Genomic DNA, 17,655 nt, shown 5'->3' on the forward strand with positions numbered 1-17,655 from the left:
CCTCATTGGGGGCACATGCTGCCCATGACCGACAAGCGGGCAGCCCTTGTACTGGAGCCACAGCATTGGCTCTTGACTCAAAACGGCCAGTCTTCAATCAACATGTCTGCCATCTGGCAGCACTGTGCTGTATCTAGGCCATTTAGAGGTAGGGAATCTCAAAGCCGAGTTTTTGTACATGTCTCAAGCCACCAGCTGTCAGCCAGAAAATCCCAAAGTGATCAGGGCAAGAGTCTCTGATTGTGCTAGCAAAACAGTCAGTTCAACTGTCCAAATTCATTTCAAATGGAAGTTGAAAGGCCAACAGTGAAGGCTGCTCCAGTTGACTTCTGAGACTTTGACAGGTTTTAATTAGCTGAATTTCACTATCCGCCAGATGGGTAACAAACATGTATAACCCTCCAGTGTCCTTTGCATGGGATGAGCATAAAAGGCCAGAACAAAAAGACATCAATGTTCTATGAGATGCCTTAATATTAGGTACAGTATTGATGACAGGAGAATCACAGAATCATAGAGTTGGAAGGGACCATGAGGATCATCTAGTCCAACCCCCTGCAATGCTGCCCCATACAGGAACTGAACCTGCCACCTTGGCATTGTCAATACCACACTCTAACCAACTGAAGAAGGTGCTCTTAATTTATTATTGACTTTATTATTCGCTCTACTGCCTAAGACACTGAAAGGGTGAGAAAGGGGAAACTTTTTAACCCTTCCTTGTTTTGGCTCATAGCTGGAGCTGGGACAAGGCTCTAAGAGAAAAGGAGTGCGAATTAGAATAGAACCTTGGAAGAAATAGCAAAGGCCACTCTCTTCCTTTCATCTTAGGTCACTTTAAATATCATCAGAACCATATGACAAAGTTTTCCTGGAGTGCCACACTTTATGCTATAGGGCCTAGACTCTAGTGCTTCAACATATTTGCATACAAGCTGCACACTAAAATAATAGTCTAGTCAATGCATAACATTTGATTCTCCTGATTATATAAACTGGTACTCAGGGAAAACAGCAAAATAAAATACGATCCACTTCCACGTTCATAATTTCTCTAAAGCACTTTATAGATCCTTGAATGAAGTCAGGCAAATGTACTGATACAGAGAAATAAAACAAGATTATGTTTATTTATAGAGCCTTCCCAGTTATACACAGCTATTAATCACAGTATGTTGTAGTAAAATACATTACAGATGGTTTTGTCAAAGGTGATACATACACCAGTGAATTATCGTTAAAGGACTTCCCAGGAAGCTGCAGTGGCAGACTTATAAAAATATGAAATCTCTATTAAGTCACTCATTAATCTTTTAAAGCTATCTCTTAAAAGCAGCAGCACCGTTAATTGGTTGTTAATTATTAATTACTGTAGTACGTATAATTTGGAAGGTGTTTTCTGACTAGGAAATGAGATGAGCCAAAATGCAGAACCAGGAAGAAGGATTAGCAGAAGGTCCAACACTCACATGATATAGAGCTGATTGCAAACAGAGCTAGTTCTCATTGTGCTCTTTCCCACACATACCACTAAAGTGCAAGGAGAGGGAAGTAGCACCAGAGCATTCTCCATTTCTCTATCTTACCCCTGCCCTATTCAGGAAAAATATATATTGTTTCATGCCACCCCAATCTCTGAGCAGTGGAAGATTCCAGGGGTCCCAGGCGCTTACCCAGAGTTTGGTTTTCTCGAAATGAGGGACAGCGGAGACTGTGGTGCCTTTATGATGGTTTATTTGCACATATATACAACCTGAGCCTACGATGGAGGGGCTCACATCATTAACACCCCAAGAAGGTCCTGCTTCTCCCATAGCCACAGCCTTGGATCCCAGCAGAAATCAGGCTTGGTTCTGTCTCTCAGCTGCCTAGCCTGCTTCTAGCCACTAGCTCTCTCTCATACACACACGTACATCTTGACTCTTGGCTTTGTCCTTCTCACTAACAGACAGTTGAGGGTGGGGGACCCACCCATTTGTGTTCTGGCACAGAGCCACTTCCTTTGTTACCTTTAAGGACTCATACTTAGGAGGCTATTACCATGAAGCTGGACTGGCTATTCCAGCAATGGAATCCTTTGTTACATTTTAATCTTTGAGGGATCCAGGAATTAGAAGGCACCCCACTCCAATAATATCTTGACTGGCTCGCTACAATGGCTCTGAAAGCTGGTGTGCCCCTTACATCAGTGCACAGAAAATACAGTAATATATTCTTGGCATTATCACAATCAAGAGCAAAATCCATATGTACCACTGTTTCATCTCCATTATGTTTACACTGATTTTACATTTTTCTGACTTAAGAGATCTTGACTTAACCTTACCTGAGGCTGCAGTCCCACAAGCACTTATTCAGAATAAGCCCCTTTAAATTCAATGGTACCTATTTCCAAGTAAGCAAGCAAGCATGCCTAAAATGATGAAGTATCTGGAAACCAAGCCTTATGAGGAACGGTTCAGGGAGTTGGGTGTATTTAGCCTTGATAAGAGGAGACTAAGAGGATATATGATAAAGGTAAAGGTAAAGGGACCCCTGACCATTAGGTCCAGTCGTGACCAACTCTGGGGTTGCGGCACTCATCTCGCTTTATTGGCTGAGGGAGCCGGCATACAGCTTCCAGGTCATGTGGCCAGCATGACTAAGCCACTTCTGGCAAACCAGAGCAGTGCATGGAAACATCATTTACCTTCCTACCAGAGTGGTACCTATTTATCTACTTGCACTTTGAGTGCTTTCGAACTGCTAGGTTGGCAGGATCAGGGACCGAGCAACTGGAGCTCACCCCGTTGTGGGGATTTGAACCGCCAACCTTCTGATCAGCAAGTCCTAGGCTCTGTGGTTTAACCCACAGTGCCACCCACGTCCCTATGTATATATGATAGCCACCATCAAATATCTAAAGGGCTGTCACATGCAAGATGGAGCAAAGTTGTTTGCTCCTGCTCTAGAGGCTAGGACACGAACCAAGGGATTCAAGTTACAAGAAGGGAAATCTGACTAAACACCGGGAATGACACTGTGACAGTAAGAGCTGTTTGAGTGTGGAATAGACTCCCTTGGGGTATTGTGGACTCTCCTTCATTAGAGGTTTTTAAGCAGAAGTTGGATGGCTATCTGCCATGGATGCTTTCGTTGAGATTCCTTCATTGCAGGGGGCTGAACTCAATGGTCCCCAGAGGTCCCTTCCAACTCTACAATTCTATGATTCTATGATAAGATTGAGCAATGTAAAGAATCTTAGGGATAGGAAATCTGTGCCCCTCCCCCAATGTTGGTGGACTCCAACTCCCATCAGCCCCAGCCAACATGGCCAATGATGAGGGATAATGTAGTCTGATACACCTGGAAAGGCATAGGTTCCCTATTCCTGGTCTAAGGATTTTAGACAAATATGTAGAAGCGTAAGGCTATCTGTGTGGGACGCGGGTGGCGCTGAGGTCAGCGCCTAGGACTTGCCGATCGTCAGGTCGGCGGTTCGAATCCCCGCGGCGGGGTGCGCTCCCATTGGTCCCAGCGCCTGCCAACCTAGCAGTTCGAAAGCACCCCCGGGTGCAAGTAGATAAATAGGGACCACTTACTAGCGGGAAGGTAAACGGCGTTTCCGTGTGCTGCGCTGGCCACGTGACCCAGAAGTGTCTCTGGACAGCGCTGGCCCCCGGCCTCTTAAGCGAGATGGGCGCGCAACCCCAGAGTCAGACACAACTGGCCCGTACAGGCAGGGGTACCTTTACCTTTAAGGCTATCTGTGACTACTAGCCATGATGGTTATTTGCTACCTGCAGAAGCATCCTCTGAATGCCAGCTACTGGGGGACAATAGTGGAAAAGGCCTGCTGTCTTAAAGCCCTGCTTGTGGGCTTCCCAGAGGCATCTAGTCTGTCACTATGGGAGATTATCCGCACCTCTGATCATTTTTAATCTGCAGGTAAGGATGCTGATTCCCATGTCAAGCTCTGCCAGTACAAAAGGATGATTATTTTAGCTGCAAAGTTATCACTGTGCCAAGACAAGGATAGTAGAAACATATTCTGTGAGGTGCTTCCTGCTGAAATTCATTTGGCGCTGTGACTGTTGGGAATGCCCCAAGAATTTTATTTTGCTGTGGCAAGCCATTTGCACAAGCTTTTCATCTCCCTTCTCTCCTTTTCCACCCCCTTTTTTTAAAGGAAGCAGATGATCACCACTAGGATGAGAAAGTGCTAGATATCCATTTGTTGAAAAATGAGGGAGTTTTGTGGTATCTGAGAAAGACAAGTGAAAGAAAGATTATTAAAAATAACAATGTATGTTACATCAATACAGGTTTGGCAGCATGGAAGAGACACTTTGCTGCACAAACATTACTTTGTATAAAACAGAACACAGAGCAGTTCTATCTATGTGCCTATGTGCAAATGTACATTTGCTCTAATCTGTTGGGCTATTACTACAAAAAAGTTGTACTTATTGAACTATCAATACATGCAGTTAACTAAGATTTTCATGACACATTTCAGTAAGTTCAGACATGCATAATAATTCTGAAAGAACTCAGAATTCATATGCTTTTATCCATTATTTGGCTGGCAAATATTTATCACTTTTTCCTTATACGGTAGCCATCATTAATCCTAAGAAGGCACCTTAAACTTGAGTAAGACTAAAAATAGCTTTGTTGGTGATGATCATTTGTTCTAGGCCCAAGGGAGCAGAGAAATCAAGCAAATGAGAGCGAGAGCGCAAACATGCAGTGCTATATGGCTGCGCAAGTCAAAACGTCCCAAGAGTTTTATTAAAAACTTGGAGTTGCTTAAGTAACACCAATCACTGTCAATGTGCACAATTCCCTTCTTGCATTGCACTGCCTGGGAAAATATGACAGAATGTGGCCTGCCTGCACTTTTCAAGACAAATGCAAAGCCAGATTATGGAGTAGCCAGAAGGAGGGAACTCTCCTCACCCCTACTTTAGGGTAACTGGAACTGGGTGTTTTGGTCATTTTATGCTGGGCTATTCCAATGGCACTGGATCTCAATCTATTTCCAGACGCAATTCATCTACTTTCTCTGCTCAAGCACGTTACAGCTTAGGGCACTTGAAGGACAGCCTGTGTCCTTACATATCTACCTACAAACACCAGGTAGAGGAATAGTAACAATAAGGAGGCTGGAATAATGCACTTGGCACTAGCATTGGTAGGCCTTGCTGGGCCCTCAGAGTCCAGGCATTTGCCCAGTGATGCCGAGAGCTGACACCAGGTAGGTGTGTGCATGCATAGTTTTGAAGAGTCAGCTCATGAGTTCTTGCTTTTACCAGCTGACAGAAGGGGCAAAGGAAGGAAGTTGAAGTGCACAGACACAAGATACGCGATGCTTTGCCAAACCATCATCAGCCCTTCTTGAGCACCACCACACGGAGCAACAGTAACAAAAAGAAAATATGCTATATGCACTAAAGAAAGAAGGGAGAAATTGACAGCCCACACTCATTATACCCTTTCAGCTGCTAGCTTGTTAACCAGCCTGTTTGCTGGATTTTCTGAGTCATGCAGTAAAATGAAAGGGGTCTCTGCTTGGTCCTCCACTTTGGCCGGGAAGGTTTGATAATAGCTTTGATTAGTCATGAAAGACTACGGCAGAATTTGTTTTGTCTTTGTCCTCCTGCAGCACCAAGGGCTTCATTTCAGAAATTGCTTGTTTGCGTAAAGCGTGGGATTTGGGACCAGATGAGTGGGACCTGGCATGCAAAGTCTTGCCTAGTCATCTTCCCTTCCTGCTGCTGCTGCCATCATGTCCATCAGCCCCCTCTCATCGTGAATAAAGATTATGATTATGAGAAACTTGCATCTCCTATGTGTTTCAAAGGAAATTTCCTTCTCTTTCAGGAATGTTCTCAACAATTTGACTCTTTGTGCTGCTGCTATTATTATTATTATTATTATTATTATTATTATTATTATTATTATTATTAGTATTATTATTATTATTAAATTCTTTAGCAGAATTTGTATTCTGTTAAATATAAAGCTCATTCAGTTGCTGGAAATGGCAGGAGGTGAGGGGGCTCTTCTGCTCAAATCCTGCTTGCTGGTTGGCTACTGTGAGAACAGGATATTGGACTAAGATGAGCCATTGGCCTGATCCAACAGGCTCTTCTTCTGTTCTTATATAAACCATAACCCTAAAATATGCAAAATATAAATAAATGAAACATGCTGTTAAAAATATACATTATAAAAGAAAACCATGTTAAAATATAGGTCAGCTATACCTGTATCTTCCTGCCAACCTAGCAGTTCAAAAGCAGTGCAAGTAGATAAATAGGTACCGCTCCGGTGGGAAGGTAAACGGCATTTCCGTGCACTGCTCTTGTTCGCCAGAAGCGGCTTAGTCATGCTGGCTGTACGCTGGCACCCTCGGCCAATAAAGCGAGAAGAGCGCCGCAACCCCAGAGTCGGTCACGACTGGACCTAATGGTCAGGAGTCCCTTTACCTTTACCTTTATACCTGTATCTGGGTAGCCTTGTCTAAACAGAGATTTTTTTTAGCAGGTGCTGAAAAACAGAAAACAGAAAAGAGAAAATGCCTGCCTAATGTAAGTCTGCTTTGGCCCTCCAGATGTTGATGGACTACAACTCCCATCAGTCCGAGTGAGAATAGTTAATGGTCAGGCATGGTGGGAGTTGTAGTTGAGCAACTTCTGGATGATTAAAAGTCCTCCATCCCTGTGCTAGAGGAAACTTAGTTGATCTGGATTGTGGGGGATCATATGGAAGCAGCATCTAAAGGAGAGAATATTGTGTAGTGACTAAGATAGATAGAACTAGGAATAACCATTTAGTAGAAATGAAAAAGAAGAAGAATCACAGAATTGTAGAGTTCGAAGGGACCCCAAGGATCATCTAGTCCAACCCCCTGCAGTGCAGGAATCTTTTACCCAACATGGGGCTCAAATCTATGAAATCGAGAGCCTCATGCTCTACCAACAGAGCTGTCAAGGAGAAGGGGGAGGCAATTCTTAGAGAGTCAAAAAAGAATGAAAATTAAAAAAAAATTAAAATCAGAAAAAGGAAACAGCCCTCTCATTTAACCGAATCAGCTTGGATAAATGAATAGTGTTTCATTTGGGAGTGTGAGAAAGTGTGTGGGAAACCCTGGGGTGTCCTGCCAGTGTATATTTCATATTGATGGCAATGTATCTCCCTTTCTCCTGGCATAGTGGGGTCTCCACCAACTTCAATTGGCTCTCATCTGGCATAACTCAAGTGTCGGATTACTTTGTCAACTGTATTTAACTTGTGGTTCCAGCAGTCAACTGCTGGTAAAGTCTAAAGATAAAACACTAGCCTACTGCAGCTGATGCTCTGGTCCATGGGGTCACGAAGAGTCGGACACAACTAAACAACTAAACAACAACAACAACAAATGCAGCTGATGAGAGGCAAACATGCAGGAATGCTAGAACAACAAAAGTGTTCTCATCACTGACCAGCTAAACAAAGTAAGAATTTAAAATAAGCTAGAGGGTGCTTGCTAGGCAGGTAGATGATGGATCGGGAAGGAATCTTGCACATTTCTTAACACATGTATAATGCAGTTGGGAAAACAAGATCTGCTGAGGACAAACTGTTCTGCCTTCCTCTTCCCACTCATAAGATGGCACAAGAAATGTGTTTAAACTGAAGCGATGCTACATGTAAAAGAAAAATCTCTTCTAAGAAGCACTTCGTGGGACAGGATCAGTGAGGGGGTGGTGGGGTGGAGGGTTGGTCTTTTCATTTTTGAGCTGACAGTGCTCCCTGCAAGGCTGGCTATGAATCAGGGCTGGGCAGCCACAATTGGATCCATCTGCTGAGGATGCTTTTTGATTTTAGCCTGAAGAGCTCTGCGATCAAAATTGAGGGATGTTTTGTGTGCCATGTCATTTCTAAAGGAAACTCTAGCAAAGTCTGCCCTCTGTACACACATCTATTTCAGCTCTTATACAAGGAAGCAGGAATGGAACAATTTGGTGCTATTCAAAAGCTTGCTTGCTTTCAAAAAGAGAAATACTGGGCTATTTCTTGGAATTGAGAGATAGATATATTAAAAGAAAATATGCACAGCTGACTGCCAGAAAAGTTGACCTTGCATCCTCTTGCTTATCTACCTCAGCTGTTTTCTTGTTTTTTAAAAAGCCACAGTCTGAATATAAACATATTAAACAGAGAAACTGTGTCTGTGGTTTCCTGGTCTGAGGTAAAGATGGTAATAGAATACTGGAAGAAGATTGATGGGGTTTGCTTAAGTGTTGAACATTTTTGCATGGAAACTAGACCTGCCTGCTAGGAAAATAATGAGAAAACATCTCCGTTAAAGAAGGTTACTTAGGTGCAGTTCTGCTGTATTAAAGTGCTAAGCTTTCTGCCTTCAGGATACACATTAACCTGTCCATCAAGGAACCCCCAAAAGTGTCAGGGATTGGCAGGGCTCTGGCAAGTGTGTGGCAGAAGCAGGGGGCCCAGAGGCTGACCCAGGAGAGGGAGTCGGTGACTTATGGGGTTTGGTGCCACCCGAAAAAAACTGGTGTGGGAGGCGTGTGCCAAATGTTGGGACAACATCTTAGATCATGTCTAGCCCTGTATCCTTAGACTTCTGCTTGTAGACACACATTTGTGTATCTTATACTTTGAACTGATGATGAGACAGTGTACTAATTTCTTTTAAAAAAACCTTTGTGTTTCCTCAAGCCAAGCATCCAAGTAGTGTGTCAGAGGGTGGGCAATTCAACAGCTTAAGCCTTTTCTAGTATGGAAATACAATTATGGGGAAAGCTTTACCATGTCTGCACTGTCTAATTTTGTGCTATGTTGTGACTGTTGCACACAGCACTCTCCCCAAATTAACACTGTAGAGTGGTTCCAAAAGATTGCTATAATCAATTTATCTCATTATTTATATCTTGTAGCCATATATAGCTTGCTTTTTGATATTGAAATATTCAATAAATCTTCCTTGAAAAGAAAAAAAGTAATAGGCCAAAATATTAGAATTTATGGATTGAGGCTGCATCTTACTAAAATAAATAGGACGAGCTTCTAAATAAGCATAGTTTAGAAACGGCGACTTTGAAGAATGCAAGACTGCGGTGGCTTAAATTGCTTCCACTTAATTGGGAATTGGGGATTTAAGCTCACATCTCCATACCTCTATCAGCCCGATCAGTTTGTACGCCACTATTCAAATAACATTCACACATAAACTGCCAGGCCAGACCCTTCCCCTAACAGTAGCCTAGAAACATTATGAAAATATTGGCATGGAAGCTTAGGCAGTGATCAGAACTCATAATGTATCATTATGGGTGCATGTATAGCACCATGCAAATCTGAAAAGCCACCAGATGGGCAAGTAATGTTCTGATATGTTAAATATTATCTCAGCTCCTGGAAGGTCCACACGCAAAGTGTGATATTCATCTTTATTGGTGTCACTCTTGGTGGCATTGAGTAAGATAAGCTTTTGCTTCTGTTCTTTGTCTGGTGAACTTAACAGTATGATTTTTAAATACATTTTTACAACTGCCACCCAAAAAGGGAAATGAAATCCATTACAGGAATGCCAGAGTTGTGGACATTTTTTTTAAAAAAAAAGGCCCTGGGGAGCCAGCCAATATTATAATATTCACAGAAAATACCTTGAAACCAAAGATATTTGACCAAACCCTACTGAGTAACATCAAGTGAGCACTCTCTTTAAACACTCTCTTTAAAGACATTTCCCTTTCTATAGTGTGTTTTGGTAAGAAAAATGGTCACACTGCAGTTTGCATGGCTGAAGGCAAATGCCGCAACAATTACAGTGAAACAACAGAACAGCAGCTGGGCAGGTTGTGGGCAGCCCAGGCAAGATGCTGAGGAAAGAACAACGCCCAAGGGAGGGGAGTCGGCACTGCAGAAAGCAGTTTGCCAAACCACTTTCTGAGGCCCCATCTCCCTGCTAAACATAGCTGGAGTAGCAGTTTAAGAAGGCTGGGAGGTGCTTCAGAGAGTGGTTTGAGACACAGTTCTTGAAACATCTGCCCCTCTATCAATTGTCACTGGAGTAGCATTTAAAGGAGGGCAGGAAGCAATTCAGAGAGCAGTTTGGTAAACTACTCTCTAAAGTAGGGGTCAGCAACCTAAGGCCCCTGGGCTGGAAGTGGCTTGCGGAGGTCGTTTGACCGGCCCACAAGTCGCCCCCAACCGAGCTGCCGCTCACACGCTGTGCTAAAGTGGCACAGTGCGGCGTGGGCACTGAAAATTGCATCTGCACAGACGCCGAAAATCGTGGGCAGGTGTGCTCATGCATGCGCACGATCCGGCCCACGGAGGGAGCTCCGCGAGATTGATCTGGCCCAGGCAAGATAAACCTTGCTGACCCCTGCTCTAAAGCTCCAGATGTTGCTGGACTACAACTGCCATCAGCCCTGATTGTTGACCTGCCTGGTGGAAGTCAACACCTGGAAAGCCATCCCTGCTCAGTAAAAACCCCCACACCACTCCCAACAAATTTCTTATAGTAGCTCTGAAAAATTATGCATTTCAGCTTCAGTAGGCCTAGGTATGGAGCAACCACAGATAATGGCTCACTGTGACTTCTTGAGCCACCTAAGGCAAGATCATACATTGCAAAAAGTTTATCTCATTTGCCAGAGCCCCATCCAGAAAATCTGGGAACCAGGTTTAACTGGGTGACTTTTGCCCTATTGCTCACACTCCAGGATGGTACATATTGCAACCATGTACTTACTTCAACTAAATAAGTAACAGAGAACAAACTTAAAAGTCTTCTATTCTCCCCGCCTCCAGTGCATTCATATACCATATGGACTAAGGCTTTTAAAGATCCAGCCTCATCAATGCTTAGAAATACATTTCAATCTAAGCACAGGTGTAGGACTGCTTATGCAAGCAGAAATATTTGCATGTGTACATTTAAGTATATTCAATAAGTATATTTGCAAGCGCCTGTCTTTGTTTGCATTTCATAACTGATATGATGGGAGCTTCGTGATTACGGCAGTTTACAGATTATTCTCTGATTTTTCTTCCTTTCCTGACTGCTCTGAGCAGCAACTGATTAAAGGCACAATTTGTTCTCCCTAAGTGTAAGTAAAAGTTAACCAGCCCATTCCTGTTTCTCCAGTTTACCGTAACTGCTGTGATGCTGTTACTGTAAGTGGTACATTGAGTAAATGTGGCAGAACCCCTTTATTACAGTGACTGGCCAATCAACTCCAAAGGGGCAATCCCAGTGCTAATGGGATTAAGGCATACCAGTGCCTCCTTTCACCGTTAAGTAAGGACTGCTGCCCCCACCCAAAAAAAGCATAAGAACAATTTGCAACACTAAAATAAGGAGACAAGTGCTGTCAAACTTACTGCAAGTGCTGTAAGCTTTGCCTGAAATCTTGTGTTCCACCACCTGGGGCACCATAACTTGGGAGTGAGATGTAACTTAAAACATCTTTTCTGAGTTGACTTCTTGCTCTAATGAAGCAGAATGTCATTAATCCTGAGATCCCCGCCCCCCGCCAAATGTGCAGAATTCAATGTCGTGCTATGACGAACATTCCATCAGGGAGTGTTCCAACAGGGAATTCCATCAGGGAATGTTCCAATAGAACAATCCCTCCTTTCTCGCGTGCCCCTGCTCTGTTCTGTGGGTTCTCCAAACCCCAACCCCCATGCCAATTTCAGGGGGTTGAGGGTATACAGAGGGAGGGAGGGGATGGGAAGCCCCATTTTATAAGCAGAAGTCCCTGTGCAGGGCTTCTGCCGATGGGGCTTGTTAGGTGAATCCTGCCCAAAATATCTCAGCTGCTAGTATCTTATTTCAGGAAGAAATATGGTAAATGTTTCTTGTCCTTTGTGGTAGGGGTAAAAATATCCAAACCCTGCAGAAACAACACACTTGATTTTTGCTCTAACAGAGCTCCTTATAGTTCCAGATGGAGTATTTCAAACCACTGGGATGGAGCATGGGAAACAGATGTACCAGATCCAGATATCTCAATCTACCTTCCAATAGGGCACTTGGGAGCATGTTATGACAAGCCAGAGCTGTAGTAATTCCCTAAAACCTCCCTATTTGGTTTTCCTTTGTGCAGGGTTTTGGCACACACAGACACACTAGTTGTTTGCAGAAGTTGCAGCCGCCCTTTATCACAATTCAATTTTAAAATGCACACTGGCAAATGCAATATGTATATTTCCGTAGCACATTACCTGCCCTGCAGATTAACAAATTTAAACTAAATTTGGTTACCTGGTCAAATTGCCTTCAATTTGACAAGGTGTCCCTTCACTGCCCACCCCCATTAATCTAGTTGACTATTGAGTTTTAACAATTCCAGCGGTTTTCTTGTTTCCATTGGCTGTTCACAGTGTGCGCAATATCAAACACAGCCTGTTGTTTCAAGAACAGCACCGAGAAGATTCCTCTCTGAGCAACCCTACTATTAGCATGCAAGTACAAATAAATAAGACTGGTGACTAAGCTGTTCCTGCATACTGAATTTGCAGAAATTTGAACTTAAAGGCCCATGCCAAGAATTCCAGGCTTCCAGTGTGGTTTCCTCTCTGTATTAGTGACTAATGTAATATCCATTGACACCACCAAGTAACAAAGTAAGGATGCAACTAGACATCCTTAAAGCAGAATGATACAGGATTAAGAAAACAAACAGACACCCCTTAAATCAAGCTTTTAACTAATAAAATCAAATCCAAACATCTCCTGTCCTCCCCAGGCCACATTTTGGACAGCCCCACTTATTGCAAACATAGAGAGATGCAGGAAAAAGAAGCAGAATCTAGTGAAGAAAGAAAGAAAGAAAGGAGAGAGAGAGAGAGAGAGAGAGAGAGAGAGAGAGAGAGAGAGAGAGAGAGAACAGTGGCACAAGGATTTGTGCAGGGACTCAATCTGGTTTAGATGTTTATTTATATCATATTTTGACTCAAGGGAGGGAAGCCTCAAATCTTCCTGATTTCTTCTTTTTTTCCCTTTGGCGATCCCTTGTAGCTGACTAAGATTGTCTTCCATGAACACGGTCTTAACAGTGAGTCTGTAAGTGACGGTGGAGGTCAATTCTGGATCCACATGTCTTTCCACAGTGGGGACATAGGTTTCTGGGTGGGAGGTGATCATGATGAGGGTTTGCCAAGCGTGCCTTCCTCTTAGCACGTTTCTCCCTTCCGTCTTGAGTTCGAATGTCTTCAAAGTCCATGACACCTTTGGTAAAGGCTGCTCTCCAATTGGAGTGCTCGCAGGCCAAGGTTTCCCAATTGTTGATGTTCATACTACATTTTTAAATATTTGCCTTAAGAGTCTTTAAACCTCTCTTGTTGACCACCAGCATTATGCTTTCAATTTTTAAGTTCAGAATAGAGTAGTTGCTTTGGAAGATGATAAGCAGGCATCTGAACAACATGACTAGTCCAACGAAGCTGATGTTGAAGAATCATTGCTTCAACCCTGGTGATCTTTGCTTCTTTCAGTACACTGACATTAGTTCGCCTGTCTTCCCAAGTGATATTTACCCCATTATTTGGCCCCTATAAAGACCTAATGCACACCCAAGCACAAAGTGTTCTTGGTGAAATCAGTTGACACAAAAGCATCAGAGAAGACACAGAAAACTAATTGGGGCACTGAGGAAAGAAGAGTGTGCTTGGAGATAAACAGGAAACTTTGAGTGCCCAAGCTGGAGATTGCCTCACCTAGTACTAACTGCTTATAGCAAAAGTTTTGTTGTTTTCCTTTGTCATGGGGCTCTACTATCTGAATTCCACACTGCAGATTTCTCAGCATTCCGAGCAGCTGCTTGTGAACAATGGTCCATTTCCAGCAGCCTTTTCATCCTGGGCAGATATCTATAACACAATGCCCACATTTGCCCAAGGATTGAAATGGTGATGCCTGCACCAAATAACACCAACATGGCTTGCTTCCTGTTCTCCTATTGCACAGTCAAGCAATATATATGAAAATGTTTCTTTAAATCACCCTTTCAGTTTTCATGGGCCTGCAAGCCATCATAGAGACTGGAACTCAGCTTTGCCTCCCTAATTTTCATCACCAATCTTTCAAAAGTCTTGGGTTCTTCAAGGGTTCGCCTACTGTATATTTTGCATGTTGTGGTCTTGGCTTCCATCTGGCTTCCATTTTGAAGCTTCTTGGACTGGGAAAGACTTCCCACTTCTTCGTGTATTAACTTAATAGCCTGAACATTCTGTGAAGAACTGAGACTAGCAAACACTATTGGATAATTGCTGGACGATTGGTCTAATTTAGTATAAAGTTGCTTCTTGCATTGGAAGGGATATGCTACCATTCAGTTGTTGTGAGCTACAACTCCCATCAGTCCATGCCAGTAAGCTCAATGGTCAGGAATGATGGGAGTTGGGATCTGGAGGGCATGACATTGACTATCTCTGGTTTAAAACAAACCTTGGAAACTGCAGCATGTGAAATGACAGGCACACTGCTTGCCACCTTAGTGCTCATGCATATAAATTTGCAGGACAAGGTATATCCATTCATTCAGAGATTCAACTGCTACAGACCCTGGAAAGGGAGTTGTGGCTGAAAAGTCTCCCAGAGCAACTTATATAAGATCAATAAGACAGTTCCTGCCTAAAGGCTTATAATCGAAGAGACAGGACATAAAAGGAGAAATAGATGAGGAGAAAAGAAGTAAGCATACAATCTCAGGCACTTGCTCTTAAATGTTACATCTAAAAACTGTATCAAGCTGTAACAAACCATTCAGGAAGAGACAAAGTTAGCTAGACCCTCAGCAGAGTGGACAGAGTAGCCCTGCTTCCTATCATTCCCTCTGTGGCAATCTGATGGCATGCCTGCTGACCACTGAAAACAAGGGGAGCTCAATGGAACTAATATTTCAGTAGAGATGGTGGAATAGCCCTGCTTCCTATCTCTAGTGCAGGCACAGGCAACCTTCGGCCCTCCAGATGTTTTGGCCTACAACTCCCACCATCCCTAGCTAACAGGACCAGTGGTCAGGGATGAGGGGAATTGTAGGCCAAAACATCTGGAGGGCCAAAAGTTGCCTATGCCTGCTCTAGTTTATTTCCATAATATCGTCTACTTGACATCCAAAAATCATTTCCTCTGGACCGGAAAGTGAATGTGTCCATCATGTATTACATGACACATCACTCACTACCTGAAGCTCAGGGTTAGCCAGGGGAACTTGTAGCTCAGCTCTCAAATACCTTTTTCAGTTTGATGTTCAGAGAAAGACAGTAAAGAAAGAAGGAACTCACTTGCAAAAAGACTAACACCGTCAGCTTCCTGCTTACATGCTTCAGGGAGCAAGGGGTTAAGGTTTACAACTTCAATCAACTCCATTGCTGACTAAGAAAATTATTCCTAGCCTATTGGGACCTTTCCCAGCAAACATGTAATTCAGTTGGGTGAAAAGTCACTGAAAGAGATTCTGAATCTATCTATCTAAGTTTAGAACATTCCAGTTACTTAGGCTTTATTGAAAAAACCTGGCATGCAGATCACTTATTCAGACTAGGAGAACTGAGCATTGTTTGAATAGGAGACAAACTGGAAGCTTTATCTTCTGGCAGTATGCATGACCTCCTGCAAGCCTCTTCCTGGAAAATAACCAGCATTGTTCAGAATCTCTCTCGACTGCTCAATCTGTCTCTCAAAAAGTATTACATCTTCCCTAGGAAGCAAAATAGTGGAATGGTACCCAGAGAGACTAATTGGGCTGTGAAGACAAGACCTTTTGTGTTGCCGGCCCTCCACCATCGAATGCAAGAAATGGACTTCCGCGTCTGTGAGTCTAATGATAAACCAGGTGGTAGAGCTCACAAAAACTCTGCCTTCTCTGTGCCTATACAACATTAATTCTTAAAAAACTAAACGAAACAAGAAAAGCTCTCCAATGCCATGTGTCACAAGATTATTATGTTGTTCGTCTTTTTGGTATTACTGGCTGCAGGGAACTTGGTTCACACAACTCTCAGATATGTCACATGGTGGCCACTTCAAATCACAGCTTGCCCTGGCCCCCCTTTGTGCAGACGCCACATGCTTCTAGGGTTTTCCATTGATTTCTACGTACTGGGCCAAATTCAAGGTGCTACTATTAACATATAAAGCCCTTAATGACTTGGGATTAGTCTACTGGCAGGATCACCTTAGCCAATGCTGTTTTTCTAGAAAAAGAGGTGCCCGAACTCACCATGAACTCACCACCTTGTTCTCTTATAATGGCAATGGTGCCCACCTGAGAGGTGCCGGAACTGAGTTCCAGTGAGTTCTGGCTGAAAAAACTGCCTCCGTCTGTGGAACTGGCAATGTTACAGGTGCCATGTAATGCCCATTTCACACTTGTAAGAAAACATAGGAGCTCTGCCAGAAAAAAAAGTGTGGCAACCCTCGGTATCAACCAATTCCCTCCTTGATTTCAGTTCACAAGAGACTAGAAATTCTTCTCAGGTATAAGGAAAAAGTATAGGAAAATACTCCAGGAAGGAAATTATTTAACCTAGTAAAGTATGTTTTTGTGGAGGTTTTTTTGTTTGTTTGTTTGTTTTGTAGCTTTCTTCCCATGAAAAAAGAAATAGTAACAATGCACATATTACTCAGGCATCTGGGTGAATGTGTGATATTTACATAATATCACATCAAGCTTATAAAGTAAAGTAGTGAGTTTATGGAATTCTTAAATTAAGGATTGTGATCATCCCGGTTCAAAGTATGCAGTTTCTCTTGTGAATAAATAACCACTGAGATCAGTCCCTGACACTTTCTGTAGAGTCACTTTGATAGCCAGGCAGGCATGACAGAACAATAAACTGCCAACCATGAACTAACAAGTTGAGAAGTTTTTTTCCTCCCACGCTGCAAAAACTCCATGGCTAACTACACAGAGCCATAGAAGTCTTGGCTTTCCGGAAAATGCTCCTTGTCTATGACAGCTGGGTCTTTCCAGTTAATATCATTGTGAAGTCATGCCATCTTGTGGTAGTCCACTCAAGTGACATGTAGCTCACACATTTCTTCCACATGCTGCACCCTGGCAATCTGTGGTGTTTGTGCGTGCAATTAAATTAGACACAGAATCTAGCCTGTCGTCTGTTCTATTCACAGACAGAAGCAAAACCACATGGCAGCAATTCCCACGAGCGTGGCAGCTTGAAAAAGTGCTGAAACACAGAGTAGACATGTGCAGAATTGTGCTATTAGTCAGGGGAAAACAACTGCAACTCCTTCCTTGACAAATGCCCTATAAGAATCTGTCTTGACAGTCTCTCTGCTTCACTTACCTTGCCTGAATTTCTACCAATGCTCTCCAGCTGTATCCACAGCAAAAAAGAAAAGAAAAGAAAGAAACATATTTCTAGGATGAGAAGGAGAAACTATTCCCTCTTGTCTTGTCCCACCTTGTTTTGAAAATGTGGCCTTGTTCTATATTCCACTATTTCTGGAAGTGTATTTTCCTATTGTGTGGAAGCTCAAAAATAATGCAGAAATTAACAGTTTGGGAAAGGTCCAGAAAACAGAATAAACTGTTTTCTGGTAGGTGATTGCTTTTAATTAAAGGAACTGGTGCTATGGTATTTTTTATTGGAACTATCTCTATGTTTTTAATAGTTTTAATTCTA

This window comes from Podarcis gaigeae, assembly GCF_964106915.1.
Source record: "Podarcis gaigeae genome assembly, chromosome: 2".
NCBI lineage: Eukaryota > Metazoa > Chordata > Lepidosauria > Squamata > Lacertidae > Podarcis > Podarcis gaigeae.